This window comes from Capricornis sumatraensis, chromosome 21 (genome assembly GCF_032405125.1).
Source record: "Capricornis sumatraensis isolate serow.1 chromosome 21, serow.2, whole genome shotgun sequence".
NCBI lineage: Eukaryota > Metazoa > Chordata > Mammalia > Artiodactyla > Bovidae > Capricornis > Capricornis sumatraensis.
In genome coordinates, this window is record NC_091089.1 from 3,025,217 (window position 1) to 3,042,932 (window position 17,716).

A 17,716-nucleotide genomic window follows, 5' to 3' on the forward strand; every position below is an offset into this window, starting at 1 on the left:
GAATTTTCCTTTAAAGAAAAGAAAACAAAATTATAATAAGTATATACACACAGACCCACACACACACACCCACACACACACACCCCCACACCCACCCACACGGCACTAGTGGTAAAGAACCCGCCTGCCAGTGCTGGAGACATAAGAGACATGGGTTCGTTCCCTGGGTCAGGAAGATCCCCTGAAGGAGGGCATGGCAGCCCACTCCAGTATTCTTGTCTGGAAAATCCCATGGACAGAGGAGCCTGGTGGGCTATAGTCCATAGGGTTGAAAAGAGCCGGACACAACCGAAGCAACTTAGCATGCATCCATATACCCACACACACACGTATGTGCATAAAATTTTTAACAGGGTAGGTAAAGAAAGCAGAGTAATTTTCAACAAATTATTCTGGGACAATTAGATTTCCACAATCAAAGAATAAGTTGGATTCTTTCCTATTAGTATACACAAAAATTAATTCAAAATGAGTCCTATACATCCATGCATAAGTGAAAACTTTAAGTCTCAGAAGATAACACAGGCATAAATTTTCATGACACTGGATTTGGCAACACGTTCTCAGGTATGCTATCATAGAGCACTAGGAACAACAGAAAAAGTAGCCAAGTTGGACTTCATCAAAATGAAAAACGTATATGCTTCAAAGAAAACCATCAAAATAATGAAAAGAAAATCCACAACATGGGAGAAAACATTTGTAAATCTTATTTCTGATAAGGAAATTATATCCAGAATATATAAAAAAAACTGATGACAATAATTACAGGACAAATATGCCAACTTAAAAACAGGAAAAGGATCTGGATATTTCTACAAAGACCATATACAAATGGCCATTAAGCACTTAAGAATATGCTAAACGACATTAGCTATGGGGAAAAGCAAATAGAAACCATCCTGAGATAACTCGTCACACCAACTAGAATGGCTGTCCATCTTAAAAGGAGCAGTAACAGTGCTGGCACGGAGGTGAAGAAAGCGGATCCCCCGTGCACTGCTGGCAGTAACGGCAGAAAAGTGGTGCAGCTGGTTTGGGAAAGTCCAGCAGGTCCTCAAAGGATTAAACATGTAAGTACCATATGAACCAGCAATACCACCTGAGAGAAATAAAAAACCTGCATCCAAACAAAACACTGCACAAGAATGTTCACAGCACCATTGCTCATAACAGTCAAAAACTAAAAAAGCGCAAATGTCCATCAACTGATAGATAAATAAAACGTGGTGGATCCGAAGAATGGAATATTATTTGGCCATAAAAAGTGAAGTGCTGATGCATGTTACACTGATAACCCTTGGGAAATATTATTCTAAGTGAAAGGCATCAGACACAAAGGACCACATATTATATGATTCAATTGACAGGAAATGTCCAGAATAGACAAAATTTACAGAGACAAAAAGGAGAACATTGGTTGCTTAGGGCTGAGGAGAATGGAAGGTGATGTGCACAAGGTTTCTTTCTGGAACAGTGACAATATTCTAAAATCGACTGTGGTGATGTTATGCACAACTCTGTGAATGTACTAAATAAAAACCACTGACTGTACACTTTAAGCAGATGAACTGTACGCAACGTAAATTACACCTCAGTAATGCTGCTTTTCGGCTTTTCTAGGAGATTAGTTGGTAAAGAACTTGCCTACAATGCAGGAAACCCAGGTCTGATTCCTGAGTTGGGAAGATCCCCTGGAGAAGGAAATGGCACCTCACTCCAGTATTCTTGCCTGGAGAACCGCATGGACAGAGGAGCCTGGTGGGCTATAATCCATAGGGTTGCAAGAGTTGGACACGTCTTAGTAACTAAACCACCACCAACTCTGCTTTTAAAATATCTGAAAAGGCATAAAAATTAAAATAAATCCTGCAGTAGCTGACCAGGATAAAAGGTACAGCTGTGACCTTATTCTCTATAATAAATACAGATTCTAAAAATATATATTTGTTAATGTGTATGCGAATATTGTACAGCTCAGGCCACTGCAAGAGCCTGGAAGTAGTTACACACCAGTAGCAGACCACGCCTTGGGCGCAAATCTTCCTCTCTAAGTATCACTTTCCCTTGAAAGGAAGCAGGGCTCCTGGGAAATGGCTGATTTCAGAGCTGGAGCACCGAAGAGACGAAATGATCCTATAGAGTCTTCTGCCAGAAAATAAAGGGGCTGCTCAGGAAATGGGGAGACATGTCCAAAGTACTCAAAAGAAGTCAGCTTGAAGAAGTTTCCACAAGCCAAAAATATGGGACAATGTGGATACCAAATAAATGACAGTAACAGATTATAACCTGCAGCCCTCAAGTTTCCAAAGATAATGTCACCATATCTTCCATCTACATGCTTTCCTCAGAACATGTCCGTGACATTCCTCCTAAGCAGCAGGGGCATCTACACTCCCACTCCTTGAACCTGTGCAGAACTCGGCAGCTCCCTCAACCAATAAAGCATGGCCATGTGAATGCCCAGGCTAGACCACAAAACGCCACACACTTTCCTTGCCCTCTGGGTACCATTACTCTTGGACGCTAGACTCCTTATTGCAAGAAGCTCAACTAGCCCACATGGAAAGGTTCCACATCAACCACTGGACATGAGAGTGAAGATGCTCTTAGAGCCTGCAGCTGTCCAGTCACCCCGAGTCTTTGAGTTTTCTCAGGTGAGGCCCCAGACATTGTGGAACATAAACGAGCCATCTCCCCCTGCTCCCACCTGAAGAATTACTGAATTTTTATATAAAATATTTCACTCCATGAAGTTTTAGGGTGGTTTGGTATTCAGAAACAGTTATCAAAATATAACCCACTAGAACATAAACTCAAATTCACAATAACAAAAATAATTAAATTTAAAGTTTAGTCAACAACAGGGTGTTTTATATCATTTCCAAGCATCTCCCCACAAAATACTCATTAATAACCAAGGGGAAAAGAGTAATTCACAGAAGTCTGGAAGACATCCAATTAAGAGACAAAATTCCCTGTAAACTTCAGAAGTATCCAGATGATACAAGAGCACCATTCATAATAGCCAAACTGTGGAAAAAATCCAAGCGTCCATCAAATGGTGAACAGATGAGCAAAACAGGACATACTCATACCACAAGACACTACGACAATAAATATAACTAGGCACTGATGCACACAACAGCATGAACATCAGTATCTCAAAAACATGATGCTAAGTGAAAGAACACAGATGCAAAGTCCTCATATTGTCTGAGTCCATTTATATGAAACGTCCAGGAGAAATCTACAGAGATAGAAGGTAGATTAGTGGTCAGCTGTGGGTAACTGCACATGGACAGGTTTTGGGGGAACATGCTGGAAATGTTCTAATACCAGATTGTGTTGTTAGTTGCACAATTCTATAAATTTACTAAAAATCAACTAATTATACTTCTTAAAGAGATGGGAACACCAGACTACTTTACCTGTCTGCTGAGAAGTCTATATGCAGGACAAGAAGCAACAGTCAGAACTGGACATGGAAAAATGTCCTGGTTCTTGGGAAAGGAGTACAAGACCGTGTATCGTCACCCTGCTTATATAACTTATATGCAGAGTTGTTGTTGTTCAGTCCCTAAGTCATGTCTGACTCTTTGCGACCCCATGGTCTGCAGCACACCAGGCTTCCCTGTCCTTCACTATCTCAGAGTTTATTCAAACTCATGTCCATTAAATCATTGATGCCATCCAACCATCTCATCCTCTGTCATCCCCTTCTCCTCTTGCCCTCAATCTCAAATAACCCAGCATCAGGGTTGTTTCCAGTGAGTCGGCTCTTCAAATGAGGCGGCCAAAGTACTGGAGCTTCAACTTTCAGCAGCAATCCTTCCAACGAACAGAGTACATCATGGGAAATGCCAGGCTGGATGACTCACAAGCCGGAATCCAGATTGCTGGGAGAAATATCACAATTTCAGATATGCAGATGATACCATTCTAACGACAGAAAGGGAAGAGCAACTCAAGAGCCCCCTGTTGAGACTGAAAGCGGAGGAGTGAAAAAGCTGGCTTAAAACTCAATGTTCAAAAAACTAAGACCATGGCATCTGGTCCCATCACTTCATGGTAAATAGATGGGGGAAAAGTGGAAACAGCAGCAGATTTTATTTTCCTGGGCTCCAAAATCACCATGGACAGTGACTGCAGCCACGAAATTAAGACACTTGCTCCTTAGAAGGAAAGCTATGACAAACCTAGACAGCACATTGAAAAGCAGAGACATCACTTGCCGACAAAGGTCCATAGTCAAAGCTATGGTTTTTCCAGTAGTCGTGTATGGATGTGAGAGTTGGACCATAAAAACAGCTCAGCACCGAAGAATTGATGCTTTTGAACTATAGGAAAAGACTGTTGAGAGTCCCTTGGACAGCAAGGAGATCAAACCAGTCAATCTTAAAAGGAAATCAACAATGAATTGGAAGGACTGATGTTGAAGCTGAAACTCCAATGCTTTGGCCACCTGATGTGAAGAGCTGACTCACTGGAAAAGACCCTGATGCTGGGAAAGACTGAAGGCAGGAGGAGAAAGGGACGACAGAGGCTGAGATGGTTGGATGGCATCACTGACTCAATGGACCTGAGTTTGAGCAAACTCTGGCACATAGTGTAGGACAGGGAAGCCTGGTGTGCTGCACACCATGAGGTCACAAAGAGTTGGACACTACTTAGTAACTGAACAATACTTAGAAAAAGAACATGCAAGGAAAAACTAAGAACTGTTTCAGAGTGTGAGAGACTAAAGAAAATTAAATACAATGTGTAATTCTAACTAGATTCTTTACTATAAATGATGTTTCTGGCTGGCAAAACTTCAATGTGGGCTGAGGATCAGATGGTAACAATGCATTGATTTTCTGATTTTGATGGTTGTGTGCTGGGTATGTAGAATGTATGTCCTTATTGTAGGAAATGGACAATATTGGAGTCATTTCGTGTCTTTTCTGGCAACTTAAGTTTCCAATAATTCAGGGGAAGTTCTCTGTACTACACCAGCAACTTTCTATAAATCTGAAACTATTTCAAAAAAGGTTTTAATGCACAAACTATAAAAGCTACGAACAAAATCAGTTAAATTTGAGTTAAAGAAATGTCAGGTAAAATAATGCCGATTTTCAAATGATCAAAACAATAACTTAAAGATTGATAATATCCACTGGTAGTGGCATCACTGACTTGATGGACATGAATTGGAACAAGCTCTGGGAGTTGGTGATGGACAGAGAAGCTTGATGTGCTACAGTCTATGGGGTCACAAAGTGTCAGACATGACTGAGCGACTGAACTGAACTGAAATGAACTGACTGGTAGTGAGGGTAAGTAGAAAAACATTAATTTCTCCATGTTTACACATCGACTGGCAGTATCTCCCAAGATTTTTAAACAATTTCTCTGGCTGGAAATTCCACTTCTAAACCCTTTTACAACTCCTCCTCCCTCAAGGATAAGCTTGGAACCCCTTCTAAGAACTCCCAGAATGGCCAGTTTATACTTATTTCACTGCACTCACCTCACTACATTGTAATTATTTCCTTATATACCTATTTTCCCTTTTGAACTAAACATCTCCAGGGCAGGAATCATGTTTCTCTGCACATCTGGGCCTATCACAGAGGTTCAAAATGGACAGGCTATTATGGAGGATTGGTGAGTTGGAGTCCAAGACATTCTAAGTAAATAGATAAGCATCAAAAAAAAATCACTGAGGAGGAGCCTGGTAGGCTGCAGTCCATGGGGTCGCTAAGAGTCGGACACGACTGAGCGACTTCACTTTCACTTTTCACTTTCATGCATTGGAGCAGGAAATGGCAACCCACTCCAGTATTCTTGTCTAGAGAATCCCAGGGACGGGGGAGCCTGGTGGGCTGCCGTCTATGCGGTCGCACAGAGTTGGACACGACTGAAGCAACTTAGCAGCAGCAGCAGCAAAGGAGTATCTGAATGTATTTGGCAAAAGGTAAGTAAACCTCAAAGCATGGACCAGAATAAAACGAGACATGAAAGGGGCATTAGAACTAACAGTGGGAAGAACTTTTCCTACTGGATAATAAGAAAATGTGAAGTATCGAGAAGCCAATTTGGAATGGGTACATTTTTCAGACAAGTTACCTATGTAAAAGTTATACTTCAGGTTCAGTAGAAAGCGAGTTTGAAGGATCACTTAGCATTTTAGAACCAGAAGATACAAAAATCACAGCAAGTAAAGTTTTAAAATAATAAAATTATTAACAATAAAATGCACTGAACTGGGTTCTAGGCTTCAAAAGCATAATTTAAAAGGCAAGTTGTCAAGAACCTTGTGGGACCATTCTTAAAAATTAAGCACAGAGTCACTTTCAAGCCCAGACTGGCTTCTCTGGCCAGAGCAGCCTCAACAGAAACTTCCCTTCACCTTTTCCACTCACTCCACCAGATGTGCTGGTCTGTCCTCCTTAAGAGTTCCCGGAGCGCTTCTTTCCCAAAAGCTGGCTGATAAATAGGACTGCCCAAGGTGAAGACCATCATCCACCTATGTCTACAACAAAGAAGCTAAATGTATTGCTTGCAAAGAAATCTGGCCTCACACAGGAAGTGCTGATCTTATCACAGTTGAGAAACAGTAGTACAGGGACAGGCCACATTTCACAGGATGGTTCCCCAGCTGCTCCTGACAGGCCATCTCTCAGGAGAAAGGCGCTGAAGAGGCTTCCAGTGATCAGGCAAGTTGTAAAGGGCTCTGCAGGTACTTGTTCAAGGCTTGGGAGAAGGGCCAAAGTCTTTGTGAACCTGCAGAATTCACTCCCATTCCCTCATCATTGTTGCTGTGGTTCCCTCCCTCAAAACAAGTACACAGGTCCATTCTTAATTTTTAAAAAAAGTTTCCTGTTTATAGCATTTACTGTTTTAGGGAAACCAAGTAAACACAATAAAATAAAAGACAGGTAAATCACAGAAGTTGTGTCAGGATCCTTGGTCTACTGTTGCCAACCACTTTGGGGTAAAAAAGCTGATTTTTACCATAATTTATCCATTCTCTAAGAGATGCAAGATTCTACACAAAAGGCCGAGTGGATTAATTAACTGGAAAAGAAGCTGCTTAATGCTTCCATGTATCTACAGATCCTTTACTGATGCTATTCTCTATATATTCTTAGTACTCAATTAAATCTGTATTTTCACCATTAGGAAACAGCAGGCTAATGCAGCTGTACTACCTACCAGGTTCAGTTCACAGTAAATTATTCTTTTCTTTTGTATTTTACTATTATTTTCAGCTGTGCTCGGTGCTTGCTGCTGCACACATGCTTTCTCTAGTTGCAAGGAGTGGGGCTTCTCTTGTTGCAGAGCACGGGCTCTAAACCCACAGGCTTCAGTAGTTGCAGCATGCGGGCTCAACAGCTGCACCATGCAGGTTCAGCAGTTGTGGCTCATGGGCATATTAGCCGCACAGTAGCTTCTGGAATCTTCCTGGATCAGGGATCGAACCTGTGTTCCCTGCACTGGCAGGCAGATTCTTACCTACTCTATCATCAGGAAAGTCCCACAGTAAATTACCTTTAATTTCGCAGCGTGTGGTAGACATGAATTTACCAAAAATCGCATTAAAGTGCAAAAGAAAACTGGAGAAAGCAATGGCACCCCACTCCACTACTCTTGTCTAGAGCATCCCAGGGACGGGGGAGCCTGGTGGGCTGCTGTCTATGGGGTCGCACAGAGCCAGACATGACTGAAGCGACTTAGCAGCAGCAGCAAAAGAAACTATTATTTTCCAAAGAGGCACTTAAAGGGTTTTTGTTGCTTTTTAGTATCACAATCATTTAAGAATATCCCATTATCAAAAAATAAACTGTAAAAAGTCATTCTGGTAATAAACAGTAATTTTTTAAGTCATAAAACTTTCTTGTAAGTTCCTGTGAAATCTAAGTTCTGAAACAATTTCACTTGCAAAACAATCCAGAACAATGATCTCACAAGCAAGACTCTGGAGCTACACTGCCTGAGTTCAAGTAAACTCCACAGTTTACTACTAGTTGTGTGATCTTTAGCAAGTTACTTAATCCCAGGGACTGTTTCTTCTGTAAAACAGGGACTGCACAACCGACTCAGTAGTTTTGAGGAAGAAAATTCATTTAACACAATAAAAGCACTTAGAACATAAGACTGTGAGTTTGCTATTATCTAACTCCAAAAACTTAAAATGCAACATCCAAAAAACTAGGATCATGGCATTCTATGGAAGCAGTCACAGATTTTATTTTCTTCAGCTCCAAAATCACTGTTGACAGTGACTGCTGCCATGAAATTAAAAGATGCTTGCTCCTTGGAAGGAAAGCTATGACAAAACTAGACAGTATTAAAAAGACATCACTTTGCCGACAAAGGTCTGTACAGTCAAAGCTATTGTTTTTCCAGTAGTCATGTACAGATGTGAGAGCTGGACCATAAAGAAAGCTGAGCACCTAAGAATTGATGCTTTTGAATTGTGGTGCTGGAGAACACTCTTGAGAGTCCCTTGGACTGAGAGATCAAACCAGTCCATCCTAAAGGAAATCAACCCTGAATATGCACCAGAAGGACTGATGCTGAAGCTCCAATACTTTAGCCACCTGATGTGGCCTCGCTGGAAAAAACGCTGATGCCACAGAAAGACTGAATCCAAAAGAAGAGGGTGGCAGAGAATGAGATGGTTATAGATAGCATCAATGACTCAATGGACTGAATCTGAGCAATCTCTGGGAGATACTGGAGGACAGAGGAGACTGGAATCCTGTAGTCCTGGTGCGGGGAGGGGAGGTGGTGTTGGCAGTCAGACAAGCTCCAAAAAATATAAGTGAAATGCTAAAACTACTCGAATACAGGGTTTTGTTGTTTCTTTTTAAGTAACTTTTAAAACACATGATATTTATACAATACATGAAAGCAAGAATCAAAGGTCTGGGTTCAAATACAGGAAGATTCCTTCTCTGACAGGCACCTTCAGCAAGTCCTCATGATTCAGTGTCCTCCTTGTAACACACTGCCAACAGGTCTGTGATAACCAGAGTGGCAGCCACAGCAGAATACTGGGGTGTGATCACTCAAAGTGACTACAACCATAAATTCACCAGAAACATATTGCAAACTTGGATCAAATTAAAAAGGTGTCCCAGATATCTTCAGATAGATAGGTATCTTCCCTGGTAGCACACATGGTAAAGAATCTGGGTTCCATCCTCGGGTCAGGAAGATCCCCTGGAGAAGGGAATGGCTACCCACTCCAGCATTCTTGCCTGGAGTATTCCATGGACAGAGGAGCCTGGCGGGCTACAGTCTACGGCGTCACAGAGTAGGACACGACTTTCACTCACTACTGTAGAGGAAGGTAGAGTGGTTACAAGAATTTTGTGTGTGTGTGAGTTGCTCGGTCGTGTCTGACTTTTTGCGACCCCATGGACTACAGCCCACCACGCTTCTCTGTCCATGGAATTCTTCAGGCAATACGGAGTAAGTTGCCATTTCCTTCCCCATCCTCTCCCGACACCAATCTTCAATTCCTAACCCTAAAACCAGCTCTCACATCCTTACCACTGCTCAGTCAGACGAGTGAGCCTGTCTCCTCCCAACTCCAGTCCCCCTCCAGACTAGCACCAGTACCCTTACGACACACAGATCGGTCACTTCCATGTCTAAAGACCACTATCTCAACAAACTCCCAATTACAACTAGAATATTAAAGTTCGTTCATAACATGGCTACCTACTCAGCAACAAGTTACACATATTCGTAAACATGTATGTCTGAACAAGTTACACATACATTACTTGACTTCCAACCAAAGCCCAACAGCGCTTTCCTCAACTCGCACTTTTTACGTGGTCCTCTCCCCCAGAGCGCTCCTCCCGACTCCCGGTCCCACGTGCGTGCTGAGCCCTGTGGGGCTCGCCGGTGCCCTCAAGCACTTGCCCATCTGCATCATAAATCACCACACACAAGAGTCCTCCAGGTCTCAAGAGGCTGCCATTACCCATTCCATTCAATTATAAAGTTTTAAGAGCATTCCAGCAAGCCTCCCATTCAAATTCAAAGAAAATACTTTAAACATTTAATTATTTAGCAACTGTTCAGTTAGAACTAGCGGCTACTATTTTCGACGTTCCCAAGCCAAGAGTCAGGAGAAATTCTGCGCGCTCTACGTAAGCGCGGTGAGCGGCGGTATGTGAAAAGTTCAACTGTAATGTCAACATCTGCACATCATCAGTATTCACACTGAGAACTCCAGGGTGAAGGAATTGGGGCTCCTCTCAGCTGTGCGCTCAAGAAAAAACCCGCCACAACGCAGGCAGCTGAGCGCGCTTCTGCCCGGCCCACGTCCGCGCTCGCTCCGGGCGGCCCTCCGGCTCCCAGCCCGCCCCTCTCCCCGGCCCTCCTCGGCCGCCGCCCTGTCCCCGCGTTCCCCTCGCCCAGATGCCGTCCCCCGCCCCGCCTCCCGGGCCCCATCCCCGCCCCCCTCGACCCCGGCCCCACGTGACGCGGAGGGACGACGGGCACCCTTCGGGCCGCGAGCCCCGGGCTGGCAGAACGTCGCGGGATTCGAGAGGCGGCCACGGGCCGCCGGGTGTGGGCGGGGTGGGGCGGGGCCGCCGCCGGGACTTCGCGGGCCGGGCCAGGGGCGTCGCCGCGGGCCGGGCCGAGGTTACCTACCGCTGGGCGCCCGCAGCGCCGCCGCGTCCCTCGCACGTCTCGCCGCGCCCGCTGGGGCCCCGCGCTCGCCCGCCTCCGCCCCGCGCGGCGGGACCCCCGCTCGGCGCGCGCCACCCCGCGCGACCCCGTCCCCTCCTCCCAGCTCGGCCAGAAAGAGAAAATGGCGCTCGATTGGCCTCCGGAAGTGACGCGCACCCTCATTTGCATGCCGATGCAGTTAACCAATGGGAGAAGAGCATGCATGGGACCCCCCACTGGGCACTGTCCCAAAGGCCCCTTTGGGCCCCTGCCTTAAGCTGAACTGGAGGCTCAGCAGTGGGAATGGGGTTCTGTGTTGAAGCCCCCTCCCCTGACCCCACTCTTGCTACAGTGAAGTGGCCTGCTAGCCTCTCACCATATCTACAAACTCTCGTGAGAGTTTGAGGTGATGGCGTCACTAGAGGGGGCGGGGCCCGTGCGTTGTCCTTCACGTGACCAATCACGTGGGTTCCCTAGAGCTTGGTCTTCATTTGCATGAGGTGGGGTGGAGCTAGTGGCAGTAGCAGGAATAGGTGGCCCCGCCCACATCTCAGAGCCAATGGGAAACCAGCTGTGAGTGGAATCCTGCCCTATCATTGGAGGATAGAACTTGAACTATCAGAACTTTGACAAGGATGCTCTTGGTACATCTTGGTGAACTGACTGGATAGGGTCTCCTGACTTCGTAATTATATCCTAAAGAAATTAATTTCACACTTTTTCTTGAGAATTCGTATTTTTAAGTTAGAGCTACTACGTGCTGTGCAGGAAAAAAGTTAATTGCATACATTTATAAAAATTCTTAAATGGCTTGAAAGTTCACTTTTGCCCAGCTTTGTAAAAAAAAATGTGAAGGGATAATATATTTCTCAAATGAATGTACCATAACGTGAATGGAGCTTTCAAAATGCCTATGGGTCTTCAACTGTTGAGTAAAGTGCCCAAGGGGTAAGAATAGAACTGCATTGCCCTCTGGGAACTTGAAGTTTAACGGGGAGGCCTGCTGTGTAGGCAAACTATTTTAATTTATTGCTCCTCAGTGACTACTCCAGCCCTTTCTCCCTTCACTGAAGCTGCCAAGCCATTACCTGCCCCTCCTCAACTTACTTTTCAGCACAAGACCATGTCTACTTCCAGAACACCAAGACCACCAAAAATGGTCTCCATCTATCTCCTCCAGCCCCACGTGCACACATTTTCCTCACCACCATCCTGATCAGAGTATGCGTCGGTTCACGCTCAGGACCAGTCCCTTCATTCCTGGGCCTTGTTTGCCCTGCCCGGCACCTCATTGCCCAGCCATTCAGTTCAGTTCAGTTCAGTCGCTCAGTTGTGTCCGACTCTTTGCGACCCCATGAACCCCAGCATGCCAGGCCTCCCTGTTCATCACCAACTCCCGAAGCCTAGTCAAACTCATATCCATTGAGTCAGTGATGCCATCCAACCTTCTTATCATCTGTCATCCCCTTTTCCTCCCACCTTCAATCTTTCCCAAAATCAGGGTCTTTTCAAATGAGTCAGTTCTTCGCATCAGGTGACCGAAGTGTTGGAGTTTCAGCTTCAACAGTCCTTCCAATGAGTATTCAGGACTGATTCCATCCTTTAGGATGGACTGGTTGGATCTCCTTGCAGTCCAAGGGACTCTCAAGAGTATTCTCCAACACCACAGTTGAAAAGCATCAATTCTTCGGCGCTCAGCTTTCTTTAAAGTCCAACTCTCACATCCATGCATGACTACTGGAAAAACCATAGCCTTAACTAGACAGACCTTTGTTGGCATTCCTCTCCCCTAATTTCAGCTTCTCTCTATGGGTAACTTCTGCTCAGTTTAACCCAATGACTAAAAACATAAGAGGCACTAAGTAAATGTATGAATTAATTTTAAAATATTCTTGAGTGCTGGGTTGATATCACTCAACCACAATTTGTTTTTTTCTCTACAAGAATCCAAGCCATAATTGAAGGAGAATTTGCTCTTTATAGTTATTTATGAATTATGATTTAACTTTATAATAAATCACAGCAGTAAATGGGTATGATGTCCCTATACATCTTTCTTGAAGAAATGGGTGGGATGAAAAGTTACAGCCTTCTGGTCACCCTTGACCCAGACCACGAGGCTCCAGTGGGAGGATCGTATCACATTTCTCCAAATGTCTTGCTGCTTCCACTCCTCACCGTGTGCTCTCTTGCGCCACCCTCACCCGCATCTAAGAGTGGGAAATTACAGGTATCCCTTGACCACCAGGGCTTCCATGGGAAAGAATCTCCCTGCAATGTGGGAGACCTGGGTTCAATCCCTGGGTTGGGAAGATCCTCTGGAGAAGGTAAAGGCTACCCACTCCAGCATTCTGGTCTGGAGAATTCCATGGACTGTATAGTCCATGGGGTCACAAAGAGTCAGACGACTGAATGACTTTGGCCACCAGTGACTTCCTAACTGTTAAAGAACAGATTTTAATCCTCATCTTCCCTTTCCTGAAGCCCTTCCCTCACATGACCTCTAATCTTCTCCACCCTAGCTAATTAGTCCTCACACCTTTACTAGCTTCCCCTTCTCAGCACATCCTTTAACATTTGCCCCATAATTCCTGGTCCACGTTCATCACCACGTCCTGGGTGCCAGGCGTTGTTCCGGGTACTGGAACCCCCATCCCTTTCAGTCATCACTCTCCGTCCTCTCCCTTGTTAATCTCAATGGCAGATTCAAACTTCATTATTTTGATTCCAGTGTATCCACCTCTCTCCTGAGTTCTGACTGCCAACGGGGTAGCTCCACTTGGGTGTCCCACCCACACCGCAGAGTCCACGTGCTCAAGGCTGAATGATCACCCCTCCTCCACAGTCCCTCCAACAGTAAGCAGTGTGCTTACCTAGCCTTCATTTTTCCCATCTCCAAATCTCTGACTTTACATCCTAATGCTCCTCTCCTGTAGCCCTCCTACAACGTGTGCCTCTCCTGGTGGGAACACCTGCACAGCTCAGGTCAGCTCAGGCGTCTCTGGGAAGGCTTCCAGTCAGCCATCCTAGAGATCTAGCGAAAGCAAGTCTGACCCTGTTGCTTCCCTTCTTCCCTTCAGCCATTCTGACAGTTGCTCAGCTTGAACACAAGCTCTCCAGTGCTGACCATCCCCAGCCCATCTCCCGCTCACACAAACACTGCACAGTATTTGTTCATGGGATTCCTTCCTTTTCCACAACCTGAACTGATTTCTATTCCATTGCCATTCAAGGCTGAGTTCTGCTGGCTTCTCTTCCAAGATCTCCCTGACCACCAGCACTGCACACATACCTGTGGCAAGATGTGATGGGTTCCTCTTGATATTCACAGAACACTGCACTAACTGTATGATCCTCATTTGCTAATGTATCTGTCTCTCTCAAGGAGTGCTGTACCAACAGGGGCCATGTCTCCTGGTCATCACTGTATCCCTGATGCCTAGGTTACTTTAATATAATTTATAATAATATTTTGATAAACATAATAAAACTTTAATAAATGCTGAAAGAATTCATTTTTCTCCCAACACCTTGTAAAAATTTTTGAACATACTGAATAGTTGAAATAAATGTACAGTGAACACCATCACCTAGATCTTACAATTAACAATTTTGCTGTATTTGCTATATCACCCAGCTATCCAGCTATTCATCTTTTTCATTCATTTTTTTATTGAAGCATAGTTGATTTACAATGTTTGTAAAGCAAAGTTGATTTACAATTTACAAGGAATTGCTGCTTTATAGCGAAGCGTTAGATACATATAGACATTCTTTTTTACATACTTTTCCATTATGGTTTATCATAGGGTATTGAATATAGTTCTCTGTGCTATACAGTAGGACTTTGTTGTTTATCCATCCTATATATAATAGTTTATATCTGCTAGTTCCAAACTCCCAGTCCCTCCCTCCCCCACCCCCACCCCCTGGACAGCCACAATTCTGTTCTCTGTGAGTTTGTTTATGTTTTGTAGATAAGTTCATTTGTGCCATATTTTAGATTCTACATATAAGTGATAACACATGGTATTTGTCTTACTGACTTACTTCACTTAATATAACCTCTAGTTGCATCCATGTTGCTGCAGATGGCATTATTTCATTCTTTTTTATGGCTAAGTAGTTTTCCATTTCATATACGTACCACATCTTCTTTATCCATTCATTAGTCAATGGACATTTATGTTGTTTCCATGCTATTGTGAATCAACTTTTCATCTCTTGTGCCATGGTTTTTTTTTATGCACTCAAAGGAAATTGCAGTTTTGGTCTACTATGTCCCTAAACACTTCAGCATGCATGGATATGTATGTTACAAATGACATTTAAAACTACAATTAACAGCTTTCATGTTGAAAGGACTGTCCCTCCCCATGACAGAGGAATGAACAATATGACCCAGAGGGACTCAGTCATCAAATCATTCAAAATCAGAAGTTAAACCTGAGGGCATATATGCTGGACATGTCACAGAACAAGCAAGTTTGTTCCGCTTCTTCTCAGTCTACTTGGTTTCAGTACAAGTACCAGATGCTTTGCTTTTAGTTGTTCAGTTGGGTCTAAATAGCCTGTGCTGGACTTTTTCTACACTCTCATCTGGTTCCTTCTATAATCAGCATCAGCTTTTGTAAAAATAATTGTCCACCACAAAAACAGCAATCTGGGTGACTACCTAGCCCCACAGCCTGACATGTCAGCCCACAGGGGGAGACCTTTGGGAGGGTGCTGCCTTGAGGGTCCTAGCTTCCAGATAAAAGTGACACATCATATATATGTGTGTGTGTGCGTGTGTGTGTGTGTGTGTGTGTGTTTTCCTCTGGGCAGACCCAGCCCCACATCAGGTGACATACCTTTGCAAGCAGAGTGGGCTGGATTTCCAAGTCACATAGGCAACTATACCTGCCAACGCACAAAGAGACAACTGTACACATGCCCATCTACATAAAATACATCTCTAAGGTTCATCCAAATCCACTGACATTTCTATGGAGAGATATTCTTTGTGAATACCTTAGATGTGATCTTGCCTTTCTCACCTTTGTTTTACATTTATTTGTGTCTGCTAGACACCAAGGAGACAGTAATGAGCAGAAAACAGAAGAAATTCAATCCTGCTTTCATAGAGGTTAGAGAACCATGAGGGAGATTGTCATTAGTGAAATAAGAACACAGTCAAAGCTTAATTATAACCTGAGCAAACACTCCTGAAGAAGGTAGACTCTCCAAGCATCCGCATCCCAGAGACCTGATGGGAGGCGCATTCTTGACAGAGGGGCAACCTTAAGTCAGAAGGATAAGTCAGCACGAGTGGGTCAAGGCAGCAAGTGGTAGTGAGGGGAGACGACTGCAGGCAGTGGGAACAACCCTGCGAAGTCCTTCCCTTCACTGTACTTCCAGTCTGTCCTCCAACCGTTTCTTTCTGCTTCTCAGGTTCCCCAGAATTATGTCTCACAAGCTGCTTTAATCAAATTAATCCTGCCTTAATGAAGAAATAGCAAAACATTGGGAATTTCTGATCTCCCAGTGGTATTTTTAAGTTTTTTATTAGAAGAGAGATATAAGTATTTTTAGGAGGAAAAAGTCATTATTTTAAAATTGGTTTACATATACTTATTCCCAAACTGAAAAATAAATCATCATAAAAGGTAGTGAAGGGGAAGAAGAATTAATATATAATTTTCAAGAAGCATAGAGATGTTACTGTCTCTCACAGATGAGGAAACAGCAGCTCAGAGAAATTAAGTAGGTATCTGAATTCACATCCCCAGCTGCGTACAGAGACAGGCCTTCCAACTCTTCATTCTTGGTCTTCCCATTTTTCTGCCCAAGTGCCCACAGTTATCTATAATCAACCGTGAACATCTGAACCCGCAAGGCAAGCACAGTGTAACCTCACCCCCTCCCACCTGAGCCAGCAAGCCTGCACTGAAGGCTTCTAAACCTCTTTTCTGGTCATCTTCTTCCTCCATGTCTAGTTTAGCCTCACTTTCTGGGTTTTGCACAAGTTCAGAGCCATCAACAGGCGACACTGGGACTTCATCTACCAAGCCATTTCTCCGTGTCCTCCCCACTGTGATTGAAACAGCTTTTACGGCTCCCATGCCTCTCCATTCCCGCCTTCGTCATTGTCTTTCCTTTCATGAAGTGCTGGTTCCAAACAGCTGAAAATGGAGGTGATTTTTGTTCATTTACATATCAGGACATGCTCTGAGTTTCTTTTAAAGAACCATGGGAAAAAATGACCTCCGAATTGTTTAGAGGAAAAGTTTATGTTTACGTTTTAAAATAAAACATCAGTGAAGCTCACTTTGAGAACTCACTCTGAACCCCAACAAACCGGATGGCTCTCCAGGGGACATGCTCAGGTTCTCAAGTGCTCTGCAGAGCACCCTGGCAGGTGCAAATGAAATAGCAGGCAGTTAAGAAAGCTTTGAAAGTAGACATTTACAAAAATTCAAACTATATATTTTATATAGAAAACAACAGTATAATACCTAATTCAGAATTTCTCCTTTATCAAAATTGTCAATTAATAAATTTCACTCTTTTCCTGTAAAGGCAGAATGCTCATCATTCTTCTAATAGGCACAAGGCTTAAAACTTAGCCTTTAAGATAAAAGCAATTTCCTCATATCTATCTCCAACATTAAGTGCATCACACACAAGCTTGTCTGCACAATACAGTATAATGTTTACATGTACTCTCTATCAATTCCTTTTTGCTTCCTTAGTGGTTTCCGCCTATCCTCTTTTGGGTTTTACTGTCCTTTATCTAACTCAAATTGTAAAGTCAGAAGTAAAATTTTTGTCTGGCCTTGCCCTGCTACACTGCTAATGCTCAGAAATCATAAATGGGAACCAATACTGTCTGCCCAGTGGATGGTCTACGTTCGCACTAACTCTTGTCCATCCTGGGGTACAGCTGCACCGCCAGTGGTAGCTGCAGGAGGTGAGGATCAGCTACCAACGGAGCCCTGTTTTGATGCTCTGATAATACTGACCTCCAGCTTTCAGAGGGGTCTCCATGGTCCCA